This window comes from Staurois parvus, unplaced genomic scaffold, assembly GCF_062004578.1.
Source record: "Staurois parvus isolate SC_StPar_1 unplaced genomic scaffold, SC_StPar_1.0 ptg000113l, whole genome shotgun sequence".
In the NCBI taxonomy this organism is placed as follows: domain Eukaryota; kingdom Metazoa; phylum Chordata; class Amphibia; order Anura; family Ranidae; genus Staurois; species Staurois parvus.
In genome coordinates, this window is record NW_028317909.1 from 1,652,501 (window position 1) to 1,661,554 (window position 9,054).

Consider the following 9,054-nt stretch of genomic DNA (forward strand, 5'->3'; position numbering starts at 1 on the left):
TGATGAGAAAGGATATCCTCTTTTTGTGTTTTCTGCTTTGTTTAATATTAAGTTTCCACATTTTGCACGGTTTAATCTTGCGATTTTTTAGTTTAAGTGTCTTGTTTATCAATATCATCAAAACTAGAGGGGTGGATCACCCTAATGGGGGCACAGACACCAATAAAAACTGACAGGAGTTCTAAACTCTCTCTGCTCTATCCAAAATGGAAAAAAATGGCCCTGTCAGCACTATTGGGCTGAACAAACTTTAAATGAAAAATCAAAGGATTGTCAGCCAAACAGTGACTGCATCCAACCACTTATTCAGACAGGTGTGGGTGTTGCTGCTGCCATATCATACAGCTGATATTATATCCAACAGCAGAGATTTCTACATCCACACTGTTTAGCATGAACAGAGAATTCTATCAGATTTCTTTTGTTCAGCCCATGGACTAAATGAGAGAAATGTTTGTGTATTTGGCTAGCCTAAAGCTGGCCATCAATAGCTTGAATGTCAGCCATTAGGCCTGATCCATAGATTCCCTATACATGTTAACAGTGTACATGGAGGAATCTCTACCATGTTTAGGCAGCGGCAGCTCCTGCTGCTACCAGATCATGACTGTGTCTGATAGGGTACAGTTACCGCTTGACTAATAATTTTCCATCTAACGTAGTCCATTTTTAAATCTATTTTGTTAAGTCAAGTCATGCTCATAGGGCCACCCATGACTCAAATGTTGTTCAATTCCAGACATTTCGAGCCACCTATGGCTTTGGGTGCACTAATAATTCATGCAAATGAGCATTAACATGTACACATCATGTATTTTATAGAAAAATATAATATATAAACAGCGCAAATCAAACACCTCCTCACCATATAAATAACATCAATAAGAAAAAGCAATATATAATATCAAAAAATATATATAATAAAAATTAAATCTATATTATAAAAGTGTCCAAGAAAATATAAAATGCATGCAGAAAAAATATAATAAAGTTCTTTCTTCCCAAAAAATAAATACATTCAAAATAATCTTCTCCCAAAGAAATGCGATTCCACCATTCACCAGTGTAAACTCAACATCAACCGCACTCACCAGATATTGGTGAGTATTGCTCCTTTTAGGATTTTAGGGATCCTACACCCCCTCTATATCTTCCAGAGCTCCTTATCCACCTTGTATGGCTTGATGTAATCCTTCCACTTACTCCTAATAAGAGCTCCACAGCGGTGCATAAAAGAAAAATACCATAGTGTGATATTGCTAATACCATATGCAGTATTAAAATAATACCAGGCCACTCACATGTTCAAAGATAGTTAAAAGCATTAATTTATTGCCTCCATTGACTCACACAGATCCGCAAGACCACAGTACAATCCAGAGACCTCACAGCCTTTTGGTTTGCAGAGACTCAAATTTTGTCCAATTCCAGAAATTTTGAGCCACCTATGGCTTTGGGTGCACTAATAATTCATGCAGATGAGCATTCACATGTACACATCATGTATTTTATAAAACCTTTTCCCAAAACACATAGATTTGTGCTGCGTCTACACAATCCCTTACCGTGCATTAAGATGCTCCAAACGTCTGTCTAAGTTCCTCACCACAAAGAACACTTCTCTGGGATATATCTGTGCATTGTGGTGATAGCAAGGTGCATTGGATTTTCATGTTAAATAAATTGGCACCAAAATGCACCAGTCTAAATGGGTCCTAAAGAAATCTGTCTTTAGAAAATATGATGGCTACCACTGTCAACCTACTTGTGACAATGATAGCTTCTTGATTGTAATGGTGAAACTTAAAGTGAAACTAAACCCACTGATTGAAAGGTTTCAAAAATCAGTTCTGGTCTCAGGGAACCCCTGCTAAATATTACTGATTCTACAGCTCAGTGTACATTAATCTGTTGCTGGACTACAGAACACCTCCACATTATGTTATGTAAACTGGTAGAGGTGGGAGGTTGTTCTGTAGTCCAGCAGGAGAGAACTCAAGCAATGGACAAAGCTACTTGGAAGTTCAGTGCAACAAAGACAGCCTTATCATCTCACTACGGGAATTTAGGAGTTCACAGGATCTCTGGCGGGATTGACAATTTTTCATCTACTTGCAGGATATTTAAAAACAAAACGTGCAAATATTTCAGAGTTGTCCTGCACATATTTTATTTTTATTTTGCCTAAACATACGCTTTAAAGATTACCTTACCATTTCGTCATTCATTGTGATTTTTCTAAAACTGAAAATAACTCAAATGTATTTTTTTTTCCTATAATGGAAACTTGTAAGCATTTCCCTGAAATTATATTGGCTCATGGCTTTTACCAGACGTCTACACTGAAGTCCAAGACAGACTGCAGGCATCACCTCCAACAATTGCTTCATTATGATAAGATACTGTCTAAGGGCTCATGAACATGGGCGTACAATATGCTGTGTTCAGATCTGAATACTCTGCGGCCTAGAGAATTGGGGGCTGAGATGTAAACATTCTGAATGATTGAAGGACAAGGTGATTCTACACCCGCACAGCAGCCTCTACATTGTTGATGTTTAAAGCTGAATGAGTCATTTGAGCACCAGCATAGGATGACCTTGGCCACTGTGTGAATAACTCATTCAGGGCAAGATGTTCAGTAAATATCAATAATGTGTAGACAGTCCCATGGGTAGCCACTGCACTCAATGTGTGAGGTTAATGCCCAGGTGCTCACCCACAAAGAAATATCCATGCAAATCCAAAAAGTATAGAGGAACTCAAGGGTCTTGTAGTGGAGATAAATCAAAATAATAGCATTTTATTGTCAAAGTTTCAACAGAGCTCAGTTTGTCTTTCTCAAGATGTGTAGGCAGTTGTGGCAATGAAGGTGCAGAATGATTTTACATAGTATTTATCTCAACTGTCACAACGCTCCTTCAGCGTTACCTATAATTCTACCACCTCCCCCTCACTCCCTCTCTGTTGGGGTCCCTCAAGGCTCTGTCCTCGGGCCCCTTCTCTTCTCCATCTACACCTCCTCCCTTGGCCAACTCATACACTCTCACGGCTTCAACTACCACCTATATGTCGACGACACACAAATCTATCTCTCAACCCCCCACCTCACCCCCTCAGTCTCCGCCCGAATCACAAACCTACTGAGTGACATATCTGACTGGATGTCACTCCACTTCCTTAAACTGAACCTCTCCAAGACCGAGTTTCTTGTCTTCCCCCCAGCCCGGACACCACCCCCCATTGACTTCTCCATCATGTCCAACAACGCCACCACCAAACCCGCCCCGCAGGCCAGAGTACTTGGTGTCATTCTGGACTCCAACCTTCCTTCCAGCCCCAAGTCCAATCTTTAACAAACTCGTGCCGACTCCACCTCCGCAACATCGCCAAAATCCGCACGTTCCTAACCCCAGAAACCACTAAACAGCTCATCCACTCCCTCATCATATCACGACTCGATTACTGCAACTCCCTCCTTACTGGCCTGCCTCGCCGCTGGCTGTCCCCGCTTCAGTCGATCCTGAATATGGCTGCCAGACTCATTCACCTTACCAACTGCTCCTTCTCCGCCACCCCCCTCTGCCAATCCCTCCACTGGCTTCCGATTGCGCAACGGATCAAATTCAAAATCCTAACACTGACGTACAAAGCTGTCCACCATACTGCCCAGAACTACATCACTGACCTAATATCCAAGTACCACCCAACACGCACACTCCGCTCCTCACAAGACCTCCTTCTCTCTAGTTCCCTGGTCTCCTCCTCCCATGCCTGCCTCCAGGACTTCTCCAGGGTGTCACCCATCCTCTGGAACTCCCTGCCCCAACCCATCAGATTATCACCTACTCTCCTCTCCTTTAGGTGCACCCTGAAAACCCACCTCTTCAGGGAAACCTACCCCACCCCCTGCTAACTTGCCAACCTCCTCCACTCTTCCTACCACTCCATCCCCCACAGCTATCTCCTCCTGTGCCACCATCCCCTCCCTCCTAGATTGTAAGCTCGAAAGAGCAGGGCCCTCGATCCCCTCATGTTTTGCATTGTATTTTTATTGTTCTGTCACATGTTCTGTCCCCCTTTGTAATGTACAGCGCTGAGCGAACTATCGACGCTTTAAAAATACTGTATAATAATAACTCATATGGACATAAGCAGGTGTATAACTAAATTGCCGTATGGACCACTTTTTACGCAGGATCTTGGAAAAGGGCGGTGGGGATGACTTTTCAGAATCAGTGGAAAGCACTCAGGAGAGGAAGCCAGCTCTTACAGGTGAAGAAATGCTTGAAATACACCTGGAAAAAACAACAAAAAAACCCCACACAATTTGAGAGTTTACAGGTGTTCCTATTGAAGTCTATGGGGCCACAAATGCCCAAATCTGCCTCAAAAGTAGCTCATGTAGCTTTTGGAGCTCCAGGCATCAAGCTACAAGCGTCTGACAGCTCATATGTTAGCAGCCATCATTGAAGAAATACATGGAATTTAAGATATGGAGAGTTTGGGAGGTCTGAGTTTACCCACAAGTGTGAATACCCGCTTGCCGACCCCCATACATTTACTGCAGCAGATCGGCTCGTACAGCCAGAATCATGTATCCGTAAGTCACAGATTTCTTCCCGCTCTGCTGGCACATGCACACGCAGACCCGGAAAACTGTGCTGCCATTCGCTACAGAAGAAGCCCAACAGCAGGTCCCGGGCAATGATTTATGGCCGGGACCCACTGATTGGCTGAGAGAATGACAGAAGAGAGCCCTCTAAAAACAGCAATGATATGCCTTTTTTTTCCTTGCAAAGCACATCGCCGTCCCACTATAAGTCGCTGATCACCGCCATTACTAGTATAAAAAAAACTTAAATAAAAATTCAAGTATCTGTACCATAGTTTGTAGCCGCTACCAATTCAAAACAATCAATATACACTCTGTGATTTTTTGTTTAACCATAGACATGCAGCAGAATACATTTTGCCCAACATTTATAAAGAAACTTGATTTTTTACAATTTTTATTGCATATGTTTTATAGCAGAAAGTAGAAAATATGTTTTGTTTTGTTTTTTCAAAACCTTTTTCATTTATATCGCAGAGAATAAAAAACCTAGTAGTGAACAAATATCACCAAAAGTAAGCTCTATTTATGTTTAAAAAAATTATATAAAATTTAGTTTGTGTGCAGCAGTGTATGACTGCGCAATTACCAGTTAAAGTAGTGCAGTGCAGTATAGCAAAAAAAAGGGCATAGTCATGAAGGGGGTAAAACATTCCGGAGCTCAAGTGGACACATACAGCTGGTTTATCGCTGCCTACAGTAGCCAAGGATTTGTTCAATAAAAGCACAATTTCCCACTGAAAACAGAATCTATGCAATGTTTGTAATTCTTCAATCCTGTTTTAAAAAGGGATTATGGACAGATTTACCCCTTTGCTAATATGTAATAAATATAGCTTCTCATGGGATTATGTTCATATAAACTTCAGAATCGTAGAAATGGGTTACATGTAAACTAAAGAAAGAGGGACAGTATACTTTATCGAGTCAATGTCCAAATTAAACCAATCATAATAGATTCCATCTAAGGAGACCGTAAACCTGAATTACAACATGGGTTATTTAAAAGAATGACTAGTAACATTTGCATAGATCTTTCAAGAGCTCATCAGATGTGAAGATAAAGTAAAAGTGACACTGATATAGAATCTCTTCCCTACTCATTGGGCTGTCTGCCCATTAAACAGTCATAAACCTTGTACATTGCCTCTGCAAAGGCTAGCCATACACAGAAAGAAATGTAGATGATTATTGTTTAGGGTGGAGAGGGATCTCCTCTGCCGGCTATCGTATTCAAATAGCCATGACAGCTGTGGCTGCTTAAATACCTGAACAGTGACTGCATCAACCTGAATGCAGTTACTGAGCGGCTGACAATTTTCCACCCAGCTTGGCCAATTTTTCAACATGTATGGCCAGCTTAAGTCTTCCTTGACCCAAAATGGCTGTCAGGCATGTGCTACATTTTTTCAGGATTACAGTTAAGGAATTCTTTAAAGTCCAGCTCTAGTCTAGACTTCTCCCTGCATGTAACTGCTCAGATGTATGGCTAACAGCATACAGACACAGCCTGTCATTGATTTGTACAAACACCTGTGACTCCTACTGTGACCCACATACAAAAACCTGCAGCACCACTCAAAGCACGACAAAACTTCACCCTGCAGTCCAAAGCACAGATCGAGTGCCGACATTCAAACAAGCTCATCCAGATTGGAAGACAGAAGCTGGAAACTCTGCAGAATGTAACCCAGCCACTCTACGGAGAGGTAAAGATATGGCTTCAGCCTGAACTCCCCCTGAAAATGCTCCTCTGACATGTTTCGCCCCGCTTACAAGGCTTAATCATAGAGGCTCTGCTCGGCTCCGGAGTGCAGTGTTTCCACCGTCTGTCTTCTGTCCTGTGACTCCCAGTCGCAGAAATATACTTGTTTTTTTATGGTGTTTGGCCTTCTATGCCTGTGCAGTAGAGCCCTATGTTGGCAGCTTGTCCCCAACCATGAAAGTTTATGCAGGCCATACATGGTTCGAATTCCGAACAATTTTTCGTCCAAAAATCGGAAACGTCATTCGCTCGGTAATCCGATGGTGCCATCATTGCTTTCGAATATCGGCCGACCAAGTCATAAAGTTCACCCCATATAACATGCAAAACTTCTGTTCCTTCTAGGTCACGGCTTATGCGCATATTCTTTCTGGAAAAATTATCATATGGTTTGACCATCATTGAGTCGAAAATTGGTTGTTTTTCATGGATTTTCCAACATGCCCGATCACCGAAAAGGAGAGGAACCACAAAAATCGGCCAGTGCCATTGACCCACTAACAGAGCGAAAATCGGCAGATTATGCTTAGGTCCGATTTTCGGATGAAAAATTGGTCGATTTTGGACCCATGTATGGCCGGCCTTAATCCTCCCTTTAAAGATGTTGGTCATAAGAGTCTATCATTGCTGACTTCATTCTGAAGAAGCTATATGCCTGGCTCATGCTGGTGGTCATTCTTTCAAAAAAATCAAATCAGGACCCGATATGCAGAGTTCTAGGTCAGGGACTCAAAAAGAACTTAAGTCAAAGGATCGGCATGACAGCCAGGCAACTAATACATTCAGAAGGTTGGCAATGGCAGTTCTTGCTAGATTTACTTTAGCTCTCGTTTAACAAAGTATTTTATTTACAATCTGCAGTGCTGATAATGGCACAATCCAAAAGGAAATAAAATCTATCTGCAGATGCAAAAATGGGTATAGTGTTCACCAATATCAAAAACAAACCAAGATTCCATTTCTCCACCCCAAATGCCCCATCGTATAGACCCTATACCCTGACCGCTCATCACACAGAAGACAAGACTCAGAATTAGCCTTTTTCCTTTCTTAAACCTGCATACAGACAATCTCCTATCTCTCTCTCCCCATAACATCTGCTCCTTCCTGCACTACATAGAGAACTCTGCTACAAACACTGCAGTTATTTATTACAGTGTCAGCCAGTAAACAGAGAAAGGTAGAACAAGATCCACACATCTAGCAGCCTGCAGCACCGCTAAAGCCCAACTCACTGCATTACATTATGCAGTAATCTCAGCTCAGGTCGTACTTGGAGCTAAATCCCATATTTCATACTGCGTTGTGCTGGCTTACAAAATAAACACATGCAGGAAGAAAAACAAAGCTGCTTTTAATTAATGCAGCCAAGAGATGCCGCCTGGCTAGAGTCACACTGGCAAAATCTAGCGTGTTCTTTTAAAATGGAAAATATGCTTAAGCCAACAGTGCGGCGTCTGGGATGTTCTGTAATGAAAGAGTTAAAAATGGAACTAAAAGTTAAAAAATGTTTGCCAGTGCCTAAAGCGAACTACTGGCCAGTAGCCAGACATGCTAAAAATTACCAATCCAATGGTGTGGCTGGATATTTAGTCAAGGTGACCATGTAGTTAAATGGCCAGATCTATTTTGTCCTGATTTTTGGCAAATTGTAGGAATAGCCTCAGAAGGCCTCATATTATGACTCAAATATTTTCAAATAGCTAAGATGACATTCAGCTAAGCGCATGTAGATATGTAAAGTTCTTTCATCATACCACTGAAACTCAAGTTGAAAAAAATTTACATTTTGAAAACGAAGTCCCCCTCTTCCTACTATAATATTCTACATTGGTCTCCGATTTGCGGTCCAGGAGCCAGATGTTACATAGTCTGGCTGAAAAAAGACAAAAGTCCATCCAGTTCAACAATTAAAAAAAAGTTATAATCCTATACCCACAGTTGATTCAGAGGAAGGCAAAAAAAAGACCAGCAAAGATTGATTCAATTTGCTCCTGCAGGGAAACAAATTCCTTCCTGATCCCCTAAGAGGCAATCGGATATTCCCTGGATCAACTTTACCTATAAATGTTAGTATCCAGTTATATTCTGTGTATCTAAGAAACAATCCAGGCCTTTTTTAAAGCAATCCACTGAGCTGGCCAGAACCAACTCTTGAGGGAGTCTATTCCACATTTTCACAGCTCTCACTGTGAAGAAACCTTTCCATATTTAGAGATTACATTTCTTTTCCTCCAGATGTAAAGAGTGCCCCCTTGTCCTCTGTGATGACCTAAAGGTGAATAACTCTACACCGAGTTTACTATATGAACCACTGATGTATTTATACACGTTGATCATATCCCCCCCTTATGTATTATACATGGCGATCATATCCCTCCTTAAGTATTATACATGGAGATCATATCCCCCTTTTATCTCCTCTTATCAAGATAGAATAAATTCAGTTCCTACAGTTACAATAAAATAAATAAATGTGGCCGTTTGCTTGCGTTTATCCGGCCCTTGGGACACTATTCCTCCTCCCACTGATACAAGACACTATTCTGCCAGCTGACATCAACAATGGTCATTTGAACCACTGACACCAGCAATGGGACACTATTCCTCCCAACGATACGGCACCTTTCCCCAAAATAAATTTCCACTTCCACTGGCCACAGTCCAGCCCCCC